This window comes from Protopterus annectens, chromosome 3.part1 (genome assembly GCF_019279795.1).
Source record: "Protopterus annectens isolate FY-2018-M chromosome 3.part1, PAN1.0, whole genome shotgun sequence".
Classification (NCBI taxonomy): domain Eukaryota; kingdom Metazoa; phylum Chordata; order Ceratodontiformes; family Protopteridae; genus Protopterus; species Protopterus annectens.
This window is the reverse complement of record NC_056732.1, coordinates 731932023-731957211: the sequence shown is the minus strand read 5'-3', so window position 1 is coordinate 731957211 and position 25189 is coordinate 731932023. Positions and strand designations below refer to the sequence as shown.

At 37.7% G+C, this 25189-nt stretch overlaps 1 protein-coding gene across 1 annotated transcript in view; it reads right to left on the bottom strand.

Annotated features, from left to right (window-relative positions):
* The window catches only part of PKHD1L1 (PKHD1 like 1), a 1597738-nt gene extending 1575296 nt beyond the window's left edge, over window positions 1–22442 (bottom strand). Inside the window, exons 1-2 of the mRNA XM_044066249.1 lie at window positions 22375–22442; window positions 21802–21827 (exon numbers count right to left, since the gene is read on the bottom strand). The gene's annotated coding sequence lies outside the window, so the exon portion shown is untranslated. The remainder of the gene's footprint in view (window positions 1–21801; window positions 21828–22374) is intronic.
* Window positions 22443–25189: the final 2747 nt, after the last annotated feature.

Here is a 25189-nt window from a genome sequence, read left to right as displayed (position 1 = left end):
CTGACTGATCTAAAGAATTACTGCCCCCTAGTTCACTTACTAGAGCAAGGCAAGATGACATATGTGAGTGGTCTTTGTCAGGTTTCACAAACAGACTGCCCTGAGACTTCTATCTCATCTAGTATTAAAACATCATTTCAGTGCTGGATTACAGAATGACATCACATACATCTGGTCACCTGACTTCTGGCTCCTGCACTACTCCCTTTACTATAAACTGAACCATAATCTAGCACATATGTGTCATAATCCACACACATAGAGATTTGCTAATATGTTTTATAGCATCTGGAAGGTATGAAACCATTTCAAAAACCTCCACTCTTCCAGGGTAGCAATTAATTCACCCCTAAGGACAACACAGTAGGATTCCTAGTCCTGGTTTTCACAGACATTTTGTCTCTGGCTGCAGTCAGAACTGTAAGATACAATTGTTATGGTCTAAACCAGGTAATTTAATTTCAGAATGTTTTTCGAAGTTAGCTAGACTGAGATTAACGTCTTCTCTTCCAGTATCCTCTGCTGCAGTATATTTATTTCAACAGTTATACAATACAGTCTGCCATAAAGGTGTATTTCTTTTCTGTCCAGCAAGACCCGCTGGTGGTACATTTTTTAACACAAGCAGCTTTACAAATACATTTTCAACACAAGCACCTGTACAAATTAGCTTGATATACAAATAATATAATTATTTAAAAAACTCCAGCTAGCTATGGTGGCATATGTTACATGTCCACTGCCCTACTTTTCCTGGCATAGCTAGCAATACCTCACATCATCACACTTGGTGATTCATTTATGTGAGTAAATATGCAGCAAGTATGACCTTCTGCTTATGTGGAGTGAGACGTAACAGAGTGATGAATGGGAGGACAGAAGAAGTATAATAATATTGTTAACAGGCACAGGAGTTTATTTATTTTATTTTATTTTATTTTACATTTGTTGACCGGGATAGTTCGACTGGATATATGTCCATTTTCAGTGGAGGCCTGGGGAGAAAAGCTCCAAGATAATAATACACATTGAACATTTAGTAAATTCTAGTTTCAAGCAGATTACAATCATAAGTAATACCAGCATTTAGCACATATAGTACTAACTTATTATAAAACACTTTACAAAACATATTATTTTCAAAGTTATATATACATAACATTACATTCAGGTTTAAGACACATTGAGCAGCAGTTATACAATTGACCCTTCCTGAAATGGTGTGGTAGACAAAAGTTAGAAGTAGTTGAACGTAAGGCACCTAAGTAATAGAGAGTTAAAAATCATATTAGAGAAGGGGTGGAAATGTGATGGGGAAACTATTAAGAATAATGAAATTTAGGACATAGATGTGAAACATCTGCCATGGGATCAGGTATGATACAGCAGTTGGAAGGATCTGATTTGAAATGGCAGGTGAAGGACATGAAGAGTCAACAAGAGGAGACAATATGGGCAGTAAGTGTGACAATTTAGTAATAGGTAAGAAATGAGAAAAGAATGAAACCAGGTAACCAAGCATCGCAGCTAGAATGATGTTGTGGGATAGATTTTGAAGGGGAAGAGTTTGTTATTTTGAAGTGATTGTGAGGGAGTTATTAGTAACAATATGAACAATGCTAATATGTATTATAATGTTTTTACTGTTGTGGATTGAAATTATGTGACATGTATATTTGCAAGCTGAAAAAAATAATAAAAATGATATAGAAAAAATGATCCCTAGAAAGAGTTGGAAGATCTGTCATAATGAAATAGCCCATAAGTGCCAAAGTAACCCCAATTCTCTCATAAATAAGAGAAGTGATGCATGAAGCAACAGAGACATTGTTTCTCACAGCACAAGGATAGTGGAGGAGCAGAGAGTGGTTGGCTGGTCCACTGGAGCTATGTAGGTGGGAAACGGATACCTAAGCAAGAGTCTTTCCAACAGAGTTTATAAGCAGGAACCTGATATCAGCCAAGGGCACGCCCAAGACCAGGGAAGTCGGGAGGCCTGAAGGAAGACAGCCTGAAGCAAGGTCAGAGCTAAAAGCAAAGAAAACCTGGATATTTAGTATGAATGTAGCTGAGGACAACTGAGTGTTACTACATTTTAATGAACTGTTTAAACTCTGTCATTAAACTTTGAGAATTATTATCTGAATATATATCAAAGAGTCAGCAAACATGCTCATTGCTAGAACAAGTTTGTGTCACTAAATATATTTCATTTGTAAATTCAGCCTTTGTGTATTCCATGAAAGGCAACAATTTGTAATACATGTACTTTATGTAATGAAATGAACAAATGATGGCTGAACATTTTTGCTATTTGAGTGAAATGCCCTAGCATGTATCTTGAGGGAATCTCAAGATACCACAATGGTATTTCAATATGGGCAAAATTTGATTCCGCGCTATTACTTTTGTAAACTTAGGTGAGTTTAAGCTGAAGGGAAATATATTCACCACAGAAAGAATGAAGGGGAAAACTGCTTGACTATAGAAATTTCTGGAATTGCAATGCATTCATAAGAGTAGCTGACATACTTCAAGACAAAGATTGTTTGAGTTGGTGCCAGTAGTATTGGCACTCAAAATTTCACCATGTGCCTTAAGAAAACCAGAGAGGAAAGCCAATTTCTTTTGCTTTGTTTTGTTGAATTGACCAGATAGCTAATGCAAAGCAGCATATTGACAAAATGGCACTAATATTTAATCAGAAGTGTTTGAAACTGTACATGTGACAACTGAAATAACAGAGAGTATACTGAAGTTGTAGTGAAATAGGTGATTCATTGAAATGAGGGTGAGGAAGCAGAGGAACAATCACTAGGCTCTGAGATGAAAACTGGGGCAGTTCTTAAATTTAAAAAGAATTGTATGGCATGAAATAAATCAGTGGCAGAATGATGAGTACTACTGAATGTTTTAATAGAGTGATTGAAGCTGCTATAAGAAATCCATTATGAATTATTAAAGACTGCTTACCATGAGAAATGCATAGTAAAGCAATGAAAGGCTGCGTATCATAGAAGTTCATATCAAATGCCCTATGCTGCTGAAAGAAAAATATAAAAAAGGCTTTTGTAGTGTGAGACGTGCTTAATTGCTGAAGGTGGCATTGAGTCTTCTATTGGATGCTCAGACTGCAAACAAATATCTATTGTATTTAAAATTTAGAAAACAAACCAATGAACTACAAAACATTATGGTGCCAAATTACTTGTGACTTGAAGGAACTGTAGAAATTTCCTCCTGTAAATGCAAAGTAGCCTGCTTAAAGAAAGTGAAACAACAACTGTATTGAAACAAATTTTTGGCAGCACAATATCTCTGTTCACTCCCAAAGAATTTGTACAACCTCACTAATGGTACTAGAATATGTCTGTGATGCCATTTATAAAATCAGACAGGAAGAAAAATCTGGATGTTATATTGTTATGAGGAAGTCCAGCTGAGTGCAGTGTTTAAAAGGGAGCAACAGGTGAATGATATGCAGTGGAGATATTATTTATGCTGAAATAGTATGTGCACTACTGACTACTAAATCCGGTGGTTGCTGTTGTGTGAATGAAAGCTGTACCTCACATCATTCCTAATTGCTCAAGTATGCATCCCAATAAATACATATCCACTTGATGTGCACCAAGAAATACATAGTATTTAATTTGCAATACATACTGCAGTAATAACTGAAAAATAAACATGTAAATTTAACCTCATCATTTAGATATAGCCTATTTTACTTCTTCCTACTGCCAGAATTACATACATCTCAACTAAATGCCCCCAAAACTGTGTCATGTACACCTTCGGTGAACTAAAGTTAGTGAAAGTTGAATTAGTTTCCCAAGATCTGTTTACTTTGAATCACTACCTGTAAAAAGTCCAGATGACAAAGAATTAAATTACTTAAATAAGGCTTGAATCAGGTTTTTCACAGTATTATTCTATTGTGTCATTAGGTGTAGTATGTGCGATATTCATATATATTCTGTATCTTGACTTCTCTGAATACATAACCCAGTGGCTGCTGGTGTAGCGATGCAGTGGTTAGCTTTGTCACCTCACACCAAGAGGTTCTTTGGTTTGATTCTTGGCTGGGGTGTCTTCTGTGTGGAGTATGCATGTCTTCCCTGCATTTGTGTGGGTTTCCTCCAGGTGTTCTGGTTTCCTCCCACATTCCAAAGATATGTCTAGAGCATTTCTCCCCAGGTCTCCACTGAAAATGACTTCTGTCTCAGTTGGACTTTTCCAGTAAACAATTGTTAAATAAAATAAATAAAATGTATCCAGTGAAACAAAGTGTGCTTTGTTACATCATATGTTCTGGCAACTGCACTATGGCAGCAATTCAAGACCTGCTTGTCAGTGTAACAGAACAGTTTCTTGAAGTAACTTGACACCTTTTTAGCAGTGCAACATAATGGTTGCCTGAAGGGTCTTGGACAAAGTCCCAAAAAAAACACAATTTTTCCTCAGTTCTGTATTTATATGTTGTTGTACCCTATACATCATTGTCTTGAATAATTATTTTTGCAACTTCTGAAGGGGGTGCCCACTGAAACATATTACAATACTGATGGCACTGTTAGTTAATCCTTTTCTTCTGACACCTCTTTGTTGCAATTAACTGGTTGTATCCAATAAAGCTTAAACAAATTAAAGTTTGCATTTACTTTAGTGGTATGGTGCTACTACAATAGAAAGATACCCACAGAAGTAAAGGTTCTGGTCCAAGGTAAAGCATTTAATTTTTCCTCAGTTGGGAATGAGTTATTCTTTGTAGTCGCAGAGTTCTATACTGACAATGATTAAGATGCTTCAAGGGCACACAGATCTTTACTGGTACAGCTGGTAATGAAACAGGATGATAGCCCCCAGTGCATGGATTTAAACCTCCCAGCTGAAGTACTGAGTTATTCACCGGTGTGTGAATATTTTGCTAAAAAGGAAATAAAGGAATACGTAATTATTTGTAAAAACACTGAATTGTGCATTGAGAAATGTTAAAGTGCCGAAGGGAGAGTGTGGATTTTTATAGCTTCAGTGACACAGATGGTAGTGCACTATAAGAGAATTTTGAAGGGCTTGCATTCAAATTACAGGTATAACAATATTTTTTCTCACATGTCTAGTTACATACCACAAGTCACACTGAGTAATTGTTTGTGTAGTCAATGAGTTATGCATTGAGAAAGAAAGTGAAAAAGGTACCGATTTCTGGGATACAGCTGTTAGCATAACAGATTGGTACTCTAAAGGGCCTGGACAAAAGTCCCAGGTGAAGCCCTTCTTACCTGTGCATGTTGATTCATAATATATATCACTAGGCTAAGTTATAACTGATATAACCATTCACGTTTGCAGTGGGAAAAATGTGCTGAATGGGCATTACAATGCCCATTCACTTCAGTGATGCAGTTGGTAATGTAACAAATGGTATTGCAATGGACATGGTTTCAGGTAGCAGCCAAGGCTTTTATTTATTTATTTTCTCAGTTATCTTTGTCTTGCTGCATGCCACATTTCAGTGTCATCATTGTATATTGTTGCATTTTGCACTTGATTTACAACAGGACACATGTTCTTGTGGATAGGCTTGTATGCCCATGTGATTGTTAGATCTTAGTTGTATGAACGTAGTGGTCCTGGTGAGCCCTCACTTGGCAAATTGGTCTGACAGGATGAGCTGGAAAAGCAGTGATCAAAATTAACCCCTATGATGGTTTAACTAAAGAATCAGTGCACACCCACAGAGTCAGGTCTGGAGGTCATTCTCACAGGTGAGTCCTTGTTAGCTGGGTCACCCATGTATCCTGGCTAGGCACAGCCTAAAAAACTGCATGGAACGTATATGTGCTTATGACTTGCAAGGCAATGGGTGGGTATCAGAGGCAGTGCCACTTAAGTGTCAAGCATGAGTGGGACAGAATAAGATGCTAATAAAAATGTTTCTTGGGACCTGGAGTGTATAGGGACATTTCATGTTAACAATGCATTATATACAATACTTTTACCTAAACTGTTTATTTTGCTGTTTAATATACATAAAATTGCTGATGCCTATTTTTAAAAGAACAATAAGACAGCCATGGTTGTGTATAGTACAGATAGCATGACATTCCTCAGGACTTGTAGGGGCACTGGAACTTTGTATTTCTCTGTATCCTTGCCTTTGTGGAGCTATTTGCAATAAGCACATTGCTTAATTCTATATTTAACTCACTTCAATATTCTTTGGGTGGAATACTATACAGCACCAGTGTCCTCACTTAGTAGCACAAGTACTAAAATATTTCAGTGATACAAGATACTCATGAAATTGCCACAAAATTAACTTTCTACAGCCTTTGATGCCAGAAAGCATTAATAGGAATACCATTTCCCATACCTTGCATCAAATAAATGTTAATATCTCCGAAACAATAAGTAGTTCAGGAAAACATAAAAGACCAGTGTTATTCAGATGAGACTTACCTTTTCACTGGTAACTATTTCAAAACTACATTATGTATTCCTAATTTTAAGTTTAGTTTTAAATACAGAAATGTCTTACTTTTGCTGCAGCAAAAATATTGTCCAGAAAACACCATTACATCTCAGTATCCTCATCTGCGAGACCCCAAAAATCAGCATTAAACTGTTTCTCCATTTGTTAGCTTTCCAATGAGATTGTAAAAACAAGTCACCTCTATGCACTTTGTTTTGGATATATTTATACAAATATGGAAACTCTGCTTATGTTTTTCTAAATATATTTGCAAACAACTCGATATATTTTAAATCACAGCTGGTGGATACCAAGTGTGTGTAACAGCTTTGTTCATCATCATGTACTGTAGGTATTATATGGCACCATACAGTAAGCTGTTTCTTGCACAATATTTTACTTTATGGGGACATGAATACATTGTAAATATTCATAACACTGGCTATAACCATTAGTTTATTAGAATAAGCATAATGGAAAACCAAGGAAGATGTAGGATTATGGGTGTCTAGTTATAAAATCTTGAACTGATAGTGGACCACACTCAAAAAAGTACTCAAAGCATGAAGCTTTATCAGGCAATAATAAAGTCCCATGCTTCACTCAAAGGGATATCTGTTAAAAGTATACAAAATGTATGACAATTCTGATAGTTACAAGACAGTGTTACTCACTTGTTATAGTGGCTTAACGTGTTAGGAGCCAACTTCAGTAGGTTATTTTGATTAGTTACATCTTGTAGAGCAGAAAGAATTAAATGCCATTTTTATACTAACTGACCTAATGTTACATTCACCTGGACTACCTACATTTTTTATTGTCTTGCATAGCTTCATTCTTGTTATAATGATACATCTTCTCACAATGCATCCTTACATTCACCATCCATGGTTTTTATTTATCTTTAGGTGCTAATTTTAATTTGCTTATGACATTTTCACTAAAGCCTTCATTTATAGGTCTGCCATGTTATACTGTTCTTTCTGTCAGTCATATTATTTTATTGTTGTTCATCTGCAGTACAAGTCAGAATTCACCACTGACAAATGCCTGACTGCTTTCCTTTTTCATCTTAGGTCTCAGCTAATTTACTTTTGCCTCAGTTTTCTGTCAGCAGCATTTACTTTTAACTTCCTTTGAAAATATCTTGCAGTACCTTATACATTCATCAGACACTCAGCACACATTTTTCATTAAAATGTTAACTAGGAAACCCAGTAGGCCTTCTTTTTAAGTAGTCCTCTTTGGTTAAGTGACTTACTCAAAGTCACACATTAGGCAAATGAAAACTAAGGGAATAAACACCAGGTCTACAGTATGAACTTGTTAATAGCTCGCATCCATAATCTTCTGTGCTTTACTGCCAGACACATTCTTACTTAGAGCAGCTAGGATTGTTAAGAAAATTGGATTTGCATTTTATGTAAACTTTTATACGATAAGGATTTGTTAAGATTCTGCATGTTATCCTTAGAAACATAGCTGGCTTTAGGCACCAGCGAACCCTGTGGTCGCTGGGGGGCCCCTGGTCCTGGGGGGGCCCTCAAACACAGCAAGTTATCTTATCTTGATATTTTATAGCATGTCTGTTAAAGCAAGTGGATAATAATAACTCTTATTTATATCTGCTTTAAAAATCAGCAATATCTCTGGTTATAGTAGCAATGTTTTGTCAATTAACAGACTTCACAATTCCATTAATATTTTACCACTGACTTTGCACCCCTTGCTTAGTTAAATCCTACTGATGGACATTGCCTCTACTAAAATTAACAACAGAACCAGTTATGGGTATCTGCAACACCCATGGCTGTGGTGGGGGGGGGGGGGCTTAATCATCCTTGACTGTGTAGGGGCCTCACCAAAGCTGCTGCTGACTGGAGAAAAATGAGGAGAAAAAAGCAGCAATTTTCTGATTACGGTATTTAACCTGAACAGGGCTGTGATTTGACCCTGTTAGGATAAAGCTGATAACACACATAAACAAGGTAAGTACTAGAGAGATCAGTAACACAGAGTGACTGACCTCAGTGCATACCTTGAATTCTAAAAAGAACTGTTGCTTCCAGTCTTCAGGGATGGTTTTGGGAGTTTTATAACTGCTGACAGAACACCAGATACTATAGCTCAACTTCTTTGGTCAAGAATTCTGCGCAAAGCTAAAAATAATAGTGACAAAATCAGGAACATGTTTTAAATATTACTATAATTAACTTATAAAGTTAATAGAGTAACACAGGTATCTTTTGGACAAAAAAATGAAACTCTGGTCTCTAGATTATTGACTGTCTGTAATCCTGAATGATTTACTAGCAAGTCAAACTTTTTAAAAGGGACAGAAAAAAATATGAGGCAAAATCATGGATGGTCTGTGTAATCAATGACATTGACAGTTAAACATTACTCCTAAGTGAGGTAAATAAAAGTGACTTACCCCTGCTACTATTTGGCGACTGCTAAACAACAGTAACTGATCAACTGTGGCAGTACCAGTGCTGTACAATGCATTGCTCTTTGCTGAAATAAGTATAGAACCAGTATTGCTATGACTCTGTGTGTGTGTGTGTGTGTGTGTGTGTGTGTGTGTGTGTGTGTGTGTGTGTGTGTGTGTGTGTGTGTGTCTGTAAAAATATTACTGATTTTTATTTGTGTCAGGACATAGTATCAGTAAAAAATGCAGTTAACAAGTGATTATATTTTAAAAGTAAGACATAAAATATATCACAAAACTTTCAGACACTTAGTTCTTCTAGCAGTCTGGTGGGTCATAAATGGATTTTGACACAGACTTAGTGGTGACTTCTGCTCTCATCGTCACCTATTCTAAAACCAGCCCTGCTCATATGTATAGAAGGTTCAAAGATTCATAGCTTCATAGGTAGGTACTAGGCTATCGGCCCAAGGGCCTAAGTAAGCCTAGCCAACAAGGTTCCCTGGCTTACGCCACCCAAGAAAGTTAATTTCCTGTACCCCTGTTGAGTAGAGCCACAGAAGTGATCCCTGGGGTATATTTCCTATTTCCCATCCACTCATCAAGATTTTTCTTGGAGTGCTACTGAGGAACTTTGCTTGACATAGATGTGTAGCTTGTTCCAGAGTATAGAAGTCTCTGGGACACCAATCTATCCCGCCAGCATGTCCTGTTTATTGTGGTGACAAGGTTTAGGTCCCTAGAGCATGTAGCTCAGAGGGATTTCGATTTCTTTAGGTGTAGCATGTCCAGAAGCTCTGGGTTTAACATAGCTTTATATGTTAGGCAGAGATCTCCTCAGAGTAGGCGATATGCTACAGAGTAAAGCTGGAGTTTTTTGAGACGGTCAGCATAGGGCATCTGTTTGAGGCCAGTAATCCTCTTTGTGAGGTATTCTGTGGCCTTTCAAGCTGCTGGAGATGTCTTGTAAGGTACATTCCAAAAGGGGCATTGCATTCTATAATGGGTCTAATGAGTGCCGAGTAGAGGGGAACAATGACCTCTTTCTTCCTGGATGAGAACCCTTTTGTGATGAGGTGTGCCACATAGAAGGATTTCTTGACTACTGTGGCAATGTGATTATCAAAGGAGAGACTTCTGTCCACCTGGGTCCCAAGGTCTCTTACCACACATTCGGCATTAAGCAGACTACCGTTTATGTGGTAGTTCATGGGTACAGAGTTTTTACTAAAGGGCATGACAATGCACTTTTTGGCAATGAGCTTGAGGCCATGCTTCTGACACCAGGCATCTGTCTCAGTGAGGCCCTTCTGTAGGATGTCCACATCATTTGGGGACTTGACTATGACTCCTAGTTTGCAGTCATCTGCGAGCTTCATTTTCCAGAGGCCTTCTGTGTTAGCCTGTACTTCAGAGAAGTAGATACCAAACAGGAGAGGTCCCAGGACTGAACCCTGTGGTACTCCACTTGTCACTGGTTTGAAGTCAGATTTGGAGTCTGCAGCTTTTACAATGTGGGTTCTGCCAGTGAGCCAGTTGGCAACCCATCTTGTGACACAGGGATTTATACCTAGTTTACTGAGTTTAGCTATAATGCGGGATGGTGTTGAAAGCCTTGGCGAGGTCAAGATAGGCTGTGTTAACCACCTTTCTCTTGTCTACGGCTTTGGTGACTGCCTCAAAGAAGTCGATCAAGTTCAGAAAGCATGATCTGCCTTTCACAAACCTGAACTGGGTGGAGTCCAGAGTTTGGAGGTTACCAAAGTCTTTTTTATGAGTTCCATGATATTGCAGACCAGGCTCATCAGGCTAATAGGGTGATAGTTCCCAGGATCTGTGGTGGCTCCCCCTTTGTGGAATGGGATAACTGTTGCTGTGCGCCATTCAGTGAGCACAAAGCCTGATGTGAGACTATGATTGAACATGGTGCTTAGTTCGGGAGCCAGTTCGTTCTGAAGTTCATGTAAAACGCAGCCTGGGATATTGTCCGGTCCCATGGATGCTGTGTTTTTGGTTTTAGAGATTGCAGCTTTTACCTGCATAGATGTGATTACAGGGACTATGCATTCTTCCTGTATAGCTATGGGCCCTTTAGAGTATGAGAGGGGGGTAAAAGTAGCACTGAACCTAGCTGCCAGGATGTTGGCAATATCAGTTTGTTCTGTAATTTCTGTGCCATTCTGCTGTAACTCAGAGGAGATCTGGATGTTGCCATTGAGATTCTTGACATAGCTATAGAATGCTTTGTGGTTGCACTTAGAATCAGTGGCAATTTTGTTTTCATAGCTAGCTTTGGGGATCTTAAGGGATCTCAGCTTCTTACTGAGGCTGACCAGGGAGCTCCTCCACTCATGGGCTTCTACTCTCTTTTGCAACAGTTTCTTCCATCTGTTGTAGAGTTTGTTTATGGCAGGGGACCACCAGATTGGCTTCATTTTTTGGAGGATAACGTCTTGGTTCTGTTTGGGAAAGCACGATCCATGCACTCGTGTAAGTGCTTATAGAGTGCATATATGTAGGATTCAGCAGTCGTAACTGTATTGTCCATCTGCATAGGTGTCATGAAGTTCGCCACTTCTGTCTTAAGAAGCATGAAGCTGGCTTTGAAGAAAATTTTTACCATGGTTTCCTTAATGGTGGGTGGGGGTGGGATCTGGATATCTAGGGTGATTAGCTTATGGTCGGATCTGACCAACGAGGAGTTGACTTCAGGTGTGGAACACCAGTCACTCATGTTGGTAATGACTAGGTCTAGGATATTGATGCCCCTGGTGGTGGTGTGGATAAGTTGATCCAGGGCATTGGAATTTATGAATTCCAAAAAGCATTGAGTGAAGGAGTTGGTACATGAGTAGTTTTCCCAGTTAATATTGGGGTAGTTGAAATCTCCCATTATTAGGGTGTTTGGTTGAACCCTAATATTTTCCAGTATATCAAGAAAAGAGGAGTGGGAATCCTGTGGGATCTGTAACAAACTACAATTTGGATTGCAGTTTTGCCCAGAGTTAGTTGCACTTGGATAACCTCAGTTGCATTATGTTGTGCAACTAGCCTGGAGGTGTGGATATCCTTAATGAATATGGACACACCTCCACCTTTGGTGTTCTGGTCCAGGTTAGATGGCCGAAAAGTGCGGTATGAGTTATAGCCTGGTAATACAGGTGTGCTCTCTAGACCCTTGAACCAGGTCTCAGTCACTGCACAGATATCAATGTTCTCCATTTTAAGGAGTGCCTCGAGTGAGTGCATTTTGAAATTTAGACTTCTAGCATTGAGTAGCATTACCCTCAGTTTTTCCTTGCCTGTTCCTGTTACGTTGGTGAATTTGTCATTTGAACCTTGCCTAAAAAAGGCACTATAGGGGTGGAAAGACCCTTAGCCAGTATCCAGAATCCCAAGGGCGACAGTTGCAGGCCATCTCTGGCAAAGCATCGTGGTCTGTCAACCATGTTGTCCCAAGCAGACAGATACTGGATCCCCTTAGAATGACACCAGAAACTTAGCTAATTGTTGAAGTCAATAATTTTATCCTTGTACTGCAGTATCATTCTAGATGATGGCAGGATGCTATTCAGGGCTAGGATTATACCTGCCTGGGCTACAAGATCGGAGAGCTCTTCCATGTCTCTTTTCATATAGTGCGGGGAGGTACGTCTCAGATCGTTCTCACAAACATGGACAATGACAGAGTCATATTTGTACTTAAAAACAAACTTCCAGAACTAGTAAAACAAAAAGGCGAACCAGGAGCAGCTGCAGACCACCGATTTATTTATTTAACCAAAATTGTACTAAGCGCTTTCACCCACACACATCAGGGCATCTTCAGAGTACTGACAATCCTTGTGTTGAACCTCTTTTTAAATCCTTATATAAATTGGATAATTGAACAATTAAACAATTAAACAAATTATTACCTACACAGCTAAAAATTCTTCATTTAAAAGGTACAATCAGCAATATTTACATCAAAAATGAACATAAACAGCCAGGACTTGTGCAAACTTGTTAATTTATAAATGTAATAAAACCTTCTTGTCAAAAACTATGTATATGTAATACCAATAAATAAAAATTAAAAATACATATGTAAATATCTAGGTAATAATATAAATCTAAATAATTATTAAAAATAAATAATTGTTATACAATCCAGCATAAAATCATTCATTGAAAAATTTCCTACTAACATAAAAATTCATATTGTTATACAAAATATTTAAAACATTAAATTATCAGATATTAACCTAATACATACAAGATCAAATAAATTGAGACTTGTACTTTTGTATACTTGATATAGAAATGTGTTCGTTAATACCAGGGCTAGAACTTGCATTTAGCCGTAATTGCCATAAACATTCTTTAGCCTCAAGTAAGGTGTTGTCATCACCACCTTTGTTATTATTGTAGTATGCAATTCTGTCAATAACAAAGAATAAAAATCTCTTAAAATTCTTTTGTATTATATTTGTACTTGTTGTGGAGAGACCTGAGTACGTGGGTTATGTGGCAGTTCCTAGCACCCGACAGGCAGCTGACAGTAACCTTCTCCTTGTTAAGCCTGGTGAGTGGGACATTAGTGTGCCTGACTATAGAGTCACCTGTGACTAGTGTGTTGGGTACGTTGTTTTGCCTTATGGACTGTGGTTTATTGGCACACTGAGTCTGTGGGCTATGTGTCTATGGAAAATTTTGACAGTTTTGAGTTGGTTAGTTTATCTGAGCATACTAATGGTATGATGCGTGATATTATTAGGAATCATGGCTTTTGCATTTGCAATTTCAGTAATTTAGTCATACAGGATGTACATTTTAAATTATTTAGTAAAGGAACTGCATTTGTGCCATCTTTTAACTTGGATGTAGCTGATGTTTTTACTAGTTTGAAATTATATACAAGACAATTAAATCAAGAATGTTCTTTCATGAACAAAACAAAACAAGTTTGAACACAACTGTAGCACTGAAAAGAAAAAGTTTGTTTATTCCCCCGAATCATAGGGGTGTGATAATGTTCGAAAGAATGTATGAAAAAGAATTTAGGAGGTTAATTCAAAATAAAAAACATTCCATGTGCAATGTGAATTTAAGTTATGAAGAGAGACTAACCCTGTTAAATCTGGCTAAGAGTAAAGAATTGAGAATTATGAAGCCAGACAAGGGTGGAGGCGTTGTTATCATGGGCCATATCGATTATGTATCTAAAATGCATGATATTTTGAATGCCACCACAACATACAATAGATTGTCAAGAAGTGAAATTAATAGGGCCTATACTGGAGTAGATTTGCATTTATCTGATGCCCTGTACCAAGGAGCCCTTGATGAGAATGAAATTCAATTTCTGAGTGTGTTTCACCCCATCACACCAGTCATCTTTGGGATCCCCAAAGTCCACAAAGATGTTAACAACCCGCCATTTAGACCTATAGTGGCAGCAAAGGGTTCCAAGACAGAACCTTTAGCAGCATTTGTTGATGCAGGATCCCAATGTGTGGTCAGCGAGGTTGAGCATACACTAAGAGATTCATGGCATTGCTTGGAGTGTCTGAAACAAACAATTCAAGTCAATACTCTTTTCTTACCATTGACGTGGTAAATTTATTCACAGTCATCCCTCATGATGAAGGTTTGACTTATTTTAGAGAATCTTTTCTTAAGAGTGACAAGATAGACAAAACTAAAGTAAATGTATTTGTAGAACTCATGGAAATGGTTCTCAGGAACAATTACCTAAGTTTTGAGGGTGAACTATTCCACCAGATTGCTGGTGTAGCCATGGGCGCTAAATTCACACCTGTTTATGCAAACCTAGTTTTGCTACACTGGGAAAGAACATTTATCTTTCCTTCTGAAGTTATGGATAAAATCACGTTATATAACCAATTTCTTGACAACATTCTAATTCTATGGAAAAGAAGCTAACATAATGCAAAAACGTTTGTAGATTACTTGAATAGTACCACTATCTTTCTTGAATTTACACATACTTGGCACCCATTGGAAATTGATTTTCTTGACATCCATCTGAAGAAAACTGACATAGGTTTACAGAGTAATATTCATAGGAAGAAAACCCATTCAAATTCTTTATTATATTACAATAGTTGTCACCCATATCACCAGAGAAAAAGCATTGTTAAAGGGCAGATGGTGAGGCTGTCAAGGCTTGTTAGTGATAACGAAACATTTTTGAAAGAAATGTATTCCCTTATAGGGATGTTTCTGGAGAGAGGTTACCCTTTAAAACTCCTACTGAGCATGAGACGTGAGGTTGTGGAAAAAAGACCTACGTCTTTTTCTCCCATACTGACATCAGGTACCAATATAGTTTGTGTAGGCCAGAAAGAAAACTCTGATGTATTTGTTTTGAAATGCAACTTTTTGAGTTCATCACTAATTGAAGTGATTAACAGAATATGGCAGGTATGATTTGATGACCATACTAAAGAAAGGTTGGGGTCTCAACCTAAGGTTGTATTCAGTAGGGGGAGAAATATCAAAAATATGTTAGAAGGTAACAACTTTAGATGGCGCAATTCGTTAATGTTCAAGTGTGGTCATATAGATATTGTCGGCCCTGTGCCGCGGTGGTATGGCAGTAGCATTGTTACCTCACAGCAAGAGATTCTCCCGTTCGATTCCCGGCGTGGCTTGGGAGTGTCTTCTGTGTGGAGTTTGCATGTCCTCCCCGCAGTTGCATAGCGTTCGAAAGACATGCGTGAGTAAATGGGCATGCCTTCGTTGAAGGTTGGGCGTCGAGCTGGCACCTCAGCGTTTCATAAAAAATCTACTGCCAATCATTAGTGGACTGGAGTGTGGCGACCCCTTACAGGGAAAAAGCCGAAATACAAACAACAACATTAACGACGGGCTCTATGTGGCAATACATGGTTATGATTATGCCCTTTCATGCCCAGACAGATGCAGCTGTAATACAACCATGCTGGTATATGTGACAACGTGCCAGCTGTCATGCTTTCTATGTGGGCAAAACAATTCGTAGGCTTAAAGACAGAATTGGGGAACACTTGAGAGCTATTAAAACAAAAGATGTACACAATGCATTGTTTGGTCATAGCACTGTTTGTTCCAATTTTAAGAAATTTATCTTCTTTGTCATAGATCAAGTTGCACCAAGTGACAGGGGAGGAGACAACAAACTTATGGTTGAAAACAAAGAATTTAGGTGGCAACTTAGGCTTAATGTCATGCATCCACCAGGACTAAATGAGGGCATTTCATTTATTTCTGTTTTGAAACAGAGAGCCAATGTTATTTAGGGGCTTGTAGATGGCTTTCAATGTTTAATGGGGCTTGCTCATTTGTTCCGTACATCAGTTGCCTTATGACAAATTTTTGGTGTTAATATTTAGTTATATATCCACAACAAATCTTGGTGAAATTTGTCTTTAATGCAAGTGATTTTATTATTTTATTATCCTATTTCATTTTTAGATAAAAAGGAGACTTTTTAACATTACGTTTATCATAGGTATTGATCAAGTAGTTGATGCGTATTTGTTAATTCATATTTAATGATATTTAAATTTATGTTTTTATGATTGGCCAACACCTTGATTGGTGTAGCCATATAAATGATTGTATTTGTGTCATCCAATGACTCTGATGAAGCCAAATAATTGGCACAAGTGCTTAGTCACTGGATTTTTGTGCGGTGAATAAAGTTGGAGTGTATCCAGCCGTCTTTTGGGATTGTTTGTTTTCTATTCTTAGTTGTTTCCCTTGTTGGGCTCGTTTTTTGTTATGTGTCATTTGGGTTATGTTGGGGAGTGGAGGTTGCTTCCAATTTCTGCTTTACGTCTCTGTTGCTTGATTAGATTATTACTAAGAGCCTCTGCAAATGTTTTTGTGTTTCTATGTGTGGATTTTGGTGGTGTAGGTTTGGTGGGACTATGTGATGAGTGTGGTATGGTGCAAGTGTTTACCTTCTCCTCTTGACTGTCAAGTTCAGTTTTGGTTGGAGAGAGCTTTACCTCCAGTTTGGCTAGATAAGTGCATCTCTCACAGGTTGTGGTGTTGGTTGGTACGAGGAGAGGGTTGTCTGTGTACATCAGGCAATTGCTACATTGCCACAAGATGCCCAGATGCATCAGATAGACAGGAGAGAACAATGGGAGCTGACCCTTGGACATGCCTGAATAAAGAAACTACTTTCTTCTAGACAAGTGAGGAAAGTGAGTATAAGAGCTGTTTTTCTCTAAGCAAGTGAGGAAAGTAAGTACAAAAACTGTTTTCCTCTAGGTAAAGAGGAAGGTTGAGTGCTGCAGTAATTTGTAGCTTATTTAATGCTAACAGCAAGTTCTGAACAAGTGCTGAGAATGAATAAGCAAATTCAAGTGCTAAAACTAAGAATCTGTACCTGGATCTTGTGGTAGATAGGCTACCTAGTCTTACCTCTCCCAAGGATAAGCTAGAATGCTTCCCTCCAACACAGAAAGGCTTGGTGGGCTCAGAAGCTTACAAACAGTACTGGATACAGCAAAACAGTATATAGACTAAACTAGATACAGAAAATGTGGGAAACAAGTGCAAGTGCGGGCTTTTAAACCAGAAAGTTGAAAGAGATGGAAAAACCACCCAAACTGCCAATAAACTACAATTTCTGGGCCAGAAACCACTCTTGTGATAGATAGGCTACCTAGTACTTAACACTCCACTGATAAGCTAGAAGGCTTCCCTCCAACACAGAAAGACTTAGTGGGCTCAGAAGCTTACAAACAGTCCTGGTTACAGCAAATCTGTATCTGGACTAGACTAGTTACAGGAAAGGCAGGAAACAAGCTTAGAAATGTTTTTTTTTGCTGTAGTTTTTATGGGGGCTGGGGATTGTGTAGTCATTACTACTTTAATTGAAAGAGTCAGAACTTACAGGTGTGCACAGGAGGTCATTATAGTTTGTGTTTGGGATGGGGACAGTTGTTTGTCTTTTGGCTTTTTCCTGGTAAGGGGTCGCCGCAACAGAACTCCGGTCCACTAATGATTGGAAGTAGATTTTTACGAAATGCCGAGGTGCCAGCTTGATGCCCAACCTTCAATGAAGGCACGCCCATTTATGCACGCATGTCTTTTGAACACTACCCAACCGCGAGGAGGACATGCAGTCTCCACACAGAAGGCACTCCCGAGCCATGCCAAGAATCGAACAGGAGAACCTCGTGCTGTGAGGTAACAGTGCTACCGCTGTACCACCATGGCTGAAAGATCATTATTTCATTTACATTTCTCACAAACTCAGAGGTATACAAAGGTTACTATAGCTTGTGTATGGGGCATTGTACTATCTGTGAGCAACAAAGTAGAGTACATTACTGTAATCATTTTTTTTTCACTTTCCTCACACTCACACATCAGACGTGTACAGGTGGCTTTGGGTGTTAGGGGTGAAAAGTGAGGAGGCATGCTATTTATACGTATGACAGCGGTAACATGCTATACATGACTTTGGCTATTTGAACCTCTGATTTCATCCTAATCTAACACCAGAGGGATGCACAGGCAGTGACTGTCTTTTTGTTTTGGGGAGGGGGGGTAAGGAGGCAGCCATTATTTCCAGATAGGATCTGTGCATCCTCACAGCAGCTTATTTATTGTGAGCTACTATTGTGTCAGCTTTGAACATTAGGTCTAGGGCACAACTTATGTCTTCCTTGAAAGAAAAAAAAAATAAATAAGACTGAATCTCTTCATACTCACGATTTTTTAGGCCACCAATGAATTAAAAATGTTGGGAAAATACTCCAAAATGCATCGCAGAGCATATATAATCCTATTAGCTTCTGACCCTGGCTTAATTGACTTTACTGTACTGTTTTTGTCAGGAAAGGTGTGCTGAAAGAATGCAAAGAAAACAAAAGCTGAACACCTACAGTGAAATTTTTTCCTTAATCATAATTTATGTTCAAGCCATCACTGGATGAAAAGGTTGAGTGAAAATAATAATAAAATAAAATACACTTTGTAGCACATAGGAAGCCATGGCTTTTTGAAAAAGCTAAAGAGTTAAGGCAAAATTTTAGAAAGGGAAGGAAAAAGTAATGTGCATGGTATGGGGACGCCAGGATGGAGGAAACAGAGGAGAGCACTGGAGGGTGTGTGTGTGTGTGTGTGTGTGTGTGTGTGTGTGTGTGTGTGTGTGTGTGTGTGTGTGTGTGTGTGTGTGTGTGTGTGTGTTGGTCGGGTGAAACAGTAGGTAGTACCTAGGGCGCCATTTCACCTATCCAACACCGTACATAGAGTCATTGTAATGTATGATTGTTGCATCTAAATGCCAGTAACTGTGAATGTCCTTCTGTGAGGTGGGCCACCATAGTGTGATGCACAGTCCTGTTGTAATGTAAGAGCACTGACTGAAGCTACATGTCAGTCTGTGCATAATAGTCCTAAAAGTTTGCAGCAATAACTAAAAGGTTGTTCGGTAGAGGTGGTGGTGGCAGGATGATACTTAGAATAGAAGTGGCCAGGGGATCCCCAGCTTGACATGTGCTGGGGGCCCCCAAAATTCTAACAATGGCCCTGCTTAGAAATCATATACTAATGCCTTGAATGTTACATGGCATTTGTTTTGCACATAGAGTTCTTATGTTGCCGTTTAGATAAAAATTCTGATTTAACTGAAAGTCATGGCATTCTTTTCATCATGTTAATAGTGTTACAACTATTTGTTTATCATAGTTTGCCTATTTATAATTCCATTAGTATAACTTGTTCCTTAAATAGTAAGTGATTCAACAGTCGAATAAATGATCTTGGCAACAGAGTCAAAGATCCTGTTATTCCTTAAGCCTCCTTTATAAGTAATCCAGGTCTTCCTGTGTAAAAAAAAAAAAATGTATATGTGTGTGTGTGTGTATGTGTGTGTGTGTGTGTGTGTGTGTGTGTGTGTGTGTGTGTGTGTGTGTGTGTGTGTGTGTGTGTGTGTATGTATGGCAATGGGTCTACTTCAGATGACTGAAGTTTTAAAACTTCAAATTTCATATGACCGAGACCATATGATAAAAGTTTCAAAACTTCGAACACCTGAAAGAAAAACAAAAACAAGACAAAAAATTTTCCTGGATGTTTTTTTTGGGGGGGGGGGCAAGCCCCCTGAACCCCCCCAAACCCCCTGCTATTTAAATATACCAACTCCTCCAAGATCGCACTACAGCAAAGAAAATGGAACATTTCCCATTCCATGCTGTATAGAGAGCTCCATTCAGAACGTTCAAAGTTTTAAAACTTCGATCATATGGTCTTGGCCATATAAAATTCAAAGTTGTAAACTTCGATCATCTAAAGGGGACAGATGGCAATATGCAAAATAATTAAATATAGCAGCAGTGATTATCATCCACAAAACACTGAAACCCAAGACATTAACAGTAAAATATGCATGCTCCAAGACATAAACTTAAGAGAACTCAAATCATAAAATACTGATTTTTGCAGGAAGCAAGCCCCCTGCATCCCCCGTTACTTTAATATACCAACTCTGAAACAGCAGAATAGTGGGAAAGGGTATGTTCACCAAGTCCACTGTTTCAGCAATCTCACATTGGCACTGTTGCTCAACAGAGCTGTTGACCAAGTGAGACAGACAGAAAAGCTTTTGGCAAAATTAACATTTGACTTCATACCTCTCAACCTGTTAGTGCAAGAAATCTGGACAAAGGCTGACACAATTGGGGGATCAAAAGCCCAAAAATAGGAGTACATTTTAATTATTGCTCTTCTAAACTTAGAAAGTTGTTAGACTAACAGGATTTGTGTTAGTATGCATTTTCTGAAGGATGTGAAGTCTGAAACTCAAATGAATGCCATTATTTAGTGACTTTAATCCTTAGATTATCCCAGTGATTTGTCAAAAAAGCATAGTTTTAATTAGGAACATATCAAAAATATGAGGCAAAAATCTGAACATTCTACGAAAATCTGTAGAGTTCAGAGGTATTAGTCGACTTATATAGAGGGACTCCTCCCAACATAGACATATATATATATATATATATATATATATATATATATATATATATACACATATATATATGGGTTACCTTCAGTTTACCGATAATCCACTTCCCTGACACACATTCACCTGACACTTCAAATTACCAACATTCCCAAAGCCGACGTTACCCACATGGTTAGTGAACACTTGGCCATCTACTTGAACTTTGCCCCTTACCCTGTAGTAGTGCATTCTCAGAGTTGATATATTTAGTAAGGGGAGTGTGGGGGGCAAAGCCCCCCACATAGGGGGCTGTGGTGGGTATAGCCCCCCACATCGGTGGGTTTGTTTTCTTCGGGTAGTTCTTCCATTGGGATAGCCAAGTGTTTACTTACCATTCGGGAAACGTTGGCTTTGTGTATGTCAGTGATTTAACGTATTGGTAAACTGGGTTTCAGGGAAGCGGATTGTCAGTAAACTGAAGGTAACCCACATATATATATATATATATATATATATATATATATATACGTTTTTAAAGATGCTAGTAACTTGGACACTAGTGATATTCTTAACATACTTAAAACTTTGAGTAATGACCTCCGGCTGCCTTCTTTCTTCACAACTGTAAATGTTAAACTCTTGCAGTCTGTCTTTATACAGTTTCTGCTACAGAGTGTTCATAATTTATGCTTTTCTTCTGATCCACTTTTCCCTGCTCTATGTTAGAATTATGAATTTACTGAAACAGCTCACAATACAATTCCGCATGTAATAAACATCTGTTTTTAAGTTTTAAACAGTCTTATGCAACTGTTCATTACAAATCTGCAGAGAAACTAAATGTCAAATAAGTCCACTTAAATGTTAGCAACAATGAACAAAGGATGAACAACATATGTCTATATATTTTGTTGACATAATGGGACATATACTTACTGTAATTAAGGGCAATTTCTTCCCATCTGAAAAAAAGATAACAATGATTAACACCGTTAATTTAGGACCTAATATTTAATTTAATTTTGAAAAGGGTTTGGTGAGACTGTGTTCTAAGTAAATTATTTGATAACCACCGATTCCAAAAGTGTCAGGCATGTCTATACACAGTGCCGTATTTTGCTAAGTTGTAATGCAGCTATCAAAATGACTTACAAAATATTTAACCATTTCATTCTAATTTAAATGATATCTGCATAGAAGTCCATCTTGACTCCCGACTGAACACATACAGAAACATACAAGCAGAAAAGTATAATCCTTCTTAATTTTATGAAACATATCAAATATGTTGCTATACTACATGGTGTAGTGCTGTCTTTCATAATACAAACACAGACATACACATGCAATTTTATGTATCTACTTGTATGCACTTGTATATATCTATAACTTTATATACATATATATATATATATTTATATATGAATGATATATTTATATCTCTCTCTATATATAGATACGGATATAGATATATACAAATCTAAACATAAAATTATGTAAGTAAATTACCGCAGTTTAAGAATTTTGTAAGCTTTTCTCCACTGGTTAATGACTGCTGATTGTCACCTGGAGACCTGTAATTGCAGACTAGCATCTGGTTGTCAGACTGATCCTATTTATACTAATTGCTGCCTTTAACCTGTTGCTAGTTTACCTGGGAGTGGCAGGAGCTTGTACTCACTAACAATGTAAACTCTCCCCATCAGTCCTCTCACGCACGCATGCACACTGTTGCCATGATGACAGCTATCATGGGTAAGTAAGAGTCTGTGTCACTATTTATGACATTATGATGACAGAAATGTCCCATGCTTGTCAAGTCTCATAAAACAATCTCAGAATTCTATGTGTGATCCTTGATTTGATATTTCTCCTCACGATTCTTATGACCTTTGTGCTTTAGTAAAACTATATTGTTATGTTATGTCTTAGTTCTACTTTAGTGCATTAGATAACACATTATGCAGAAAAAGACATTACAAAATGGTCACAACTGTTTAAAGTATAGAATATTACAATGCAGTGCAGGTTGAAAGATAAAGCATGTCTTACCTGATATATAGGGATGTGGATATCTTGAAACAGAAAATGATGTATAAAGTTACATGCATAATATGCACTTAAAAGTATGCAATGTCTGTTGCAGCTAGCAATGTGTTATATATAATATGTCTGTTTCAACATATTTGAGTAATATGCTGTAGATTGTTATGTATGAAATATAGTAATATATGACAACTTCTGCAGGTAACTGAATTAAAGAATGGAATAGACTTCCTCACATACTAGTTGGAATGCTTTAACAAAGTGAAAATGTAATCAGTATGTCTGTTTTAAACTATCATTTATATTAGTAGTCCATAGCAAGTAACAGCTGTCATAAGCCAAGGACAAGGGCTTTATCTTAACTCGTCAAATGCAGTTGTGCCCAAATATCAGTGCATTATAACCTGCAGACAATGTAACTTCTGTGAAGCAGACTTTCATTAATTAGTGACAAAACTCAAGAGCTGTGGTTTACTTTGCCTTGTTTTTTTGGTTAGCATGAAATGTGCCAGTTATGTATGGAGATTGTCCTCTGTTTAAAGTAAAAATGTTGTGCTTCTCTGGTATTACTTACTTTAGAGGAAACAGTACTTTTATAAATTTGTATCACATCTCTTCATAGGTTTGTAAGTAGTTACTAAGCATGTAAGCCAGGAGACCACTGAGAAGCCTAACTCAGTTTTCTAATTTCCCCAGAACACTGTCTGATTAAGTAAATGCCTGGTTTATATCTCTTTTAACTTTTCTGGACAATAGTTTGTAATCCAGGCTAAACTTTTAGCTGGTTAGTTTTGATCAGTCCTTTACCCTAGTAACAAAAATAAATAAATAAAAAAATGACCTTGCAAAACTTTAATCCTCTGCACTAACTGCCAGACAGTCTGCTTACATAGCAGATGATGGTTATTCCAAGTGTTTTGCCATTTGTATTTTGACCCATGCCAGGGGAGCGATGCAAACGTGGATTGCATGTAGGATCTATGAACTTATGTGGCAGGTGGCAATGTTTTTACTCACTAGTTTATTACAGTGTACAGCACTGAGAAAGCAAACAAACAATGACTTGGAAGAAGGATGTGTTGCAAACAGGATATGCCACTTTCAATGAATAGGTTGACACTTACGAGTCTGTCTGTTTTGTCCACTCAAAGTGTTTTCAAGTAGTTTTGTTAGGCAAAAGTACTAAGGGAGAATTGCAAGTCTCTCTTTTTGTTTTACCAATCATGTTAGGTAAATTGGTGAATTGTCGAACCCAAAATTGTTCATAAATGTGGATGTATCACGCATCCACGTGTGTGTGTGTGTGTGTGTGTGTGTGTGTGTGTGTGTGTGTGTGTGTGTGTGTGTGTGTGTGTGCGCGCGCATGTGTGTATGCATCCTACAATGGATTGAGATCATCCACAGGTCCAGTTTACTGCCTTGTGCCCCCTGGTGACAAAATAGCCTCAAGCTCCCCCCATAACCTTGAAAATAATACACAAGTATCAAAACATGGATGAATAAATGAATGAATGAAAAGAACAATGGATCATTTTATTGCCTATTCTTAGATATAGTTACGAATTTTCCTTTAAAAATACAAATAAGTTAACCACTAATAGTGAACAGGATCATAAAAAATCTGTCTAGGAACTTGCAACAATCACAGGTAAATGATCTATTTTGAAATCTTTACTGAAAACAGTTTCAAGAACTTAGAAAATTCATCACACTGAATGTGTACATCAATGGCAGCAAGGCATTCAATGATAAGGAAGGGCAAAATTATGTCATAATGTTAGGTGTAAAGGTAAAAGGAATCATTAGAAAGAAAGAAACAAGGTCAGATCACTATGGTTCCATTATGTGCCAATTTGGACAAGAATAAATTATAAAATAATAATAACCACTTAATTTGATGTACTGTCATTAGTCTTATTTAGAACAAGCTGCAGTCATTAACATTTTTTCATTTCCGTTGTATAATTATGTCCCTAGGGCAAATGTTATCTTACTTTATAATACCAAATTTTCATAAAAAGTCATTACATACTCTTGGATCAGATCCCGTAGTTTTCAAAGAGACATGGATTTTATAGTTCTCAATCTGATTTCCTTTGTTAGTAATTGAAAGTAGGAATTTGCCCTCTTCTTGCTATAAAGGGATTGCAAGTAGTTTTGGTGTCCTTTAATGAGTTAGATTTCTTGATTGTACTGGCAATTTTGAATACTAGAGGAATAGTATGACAGGGTGAAAGAGTAAAGAGGTCACACAGACAAACCAATCAGTAAAAACTAC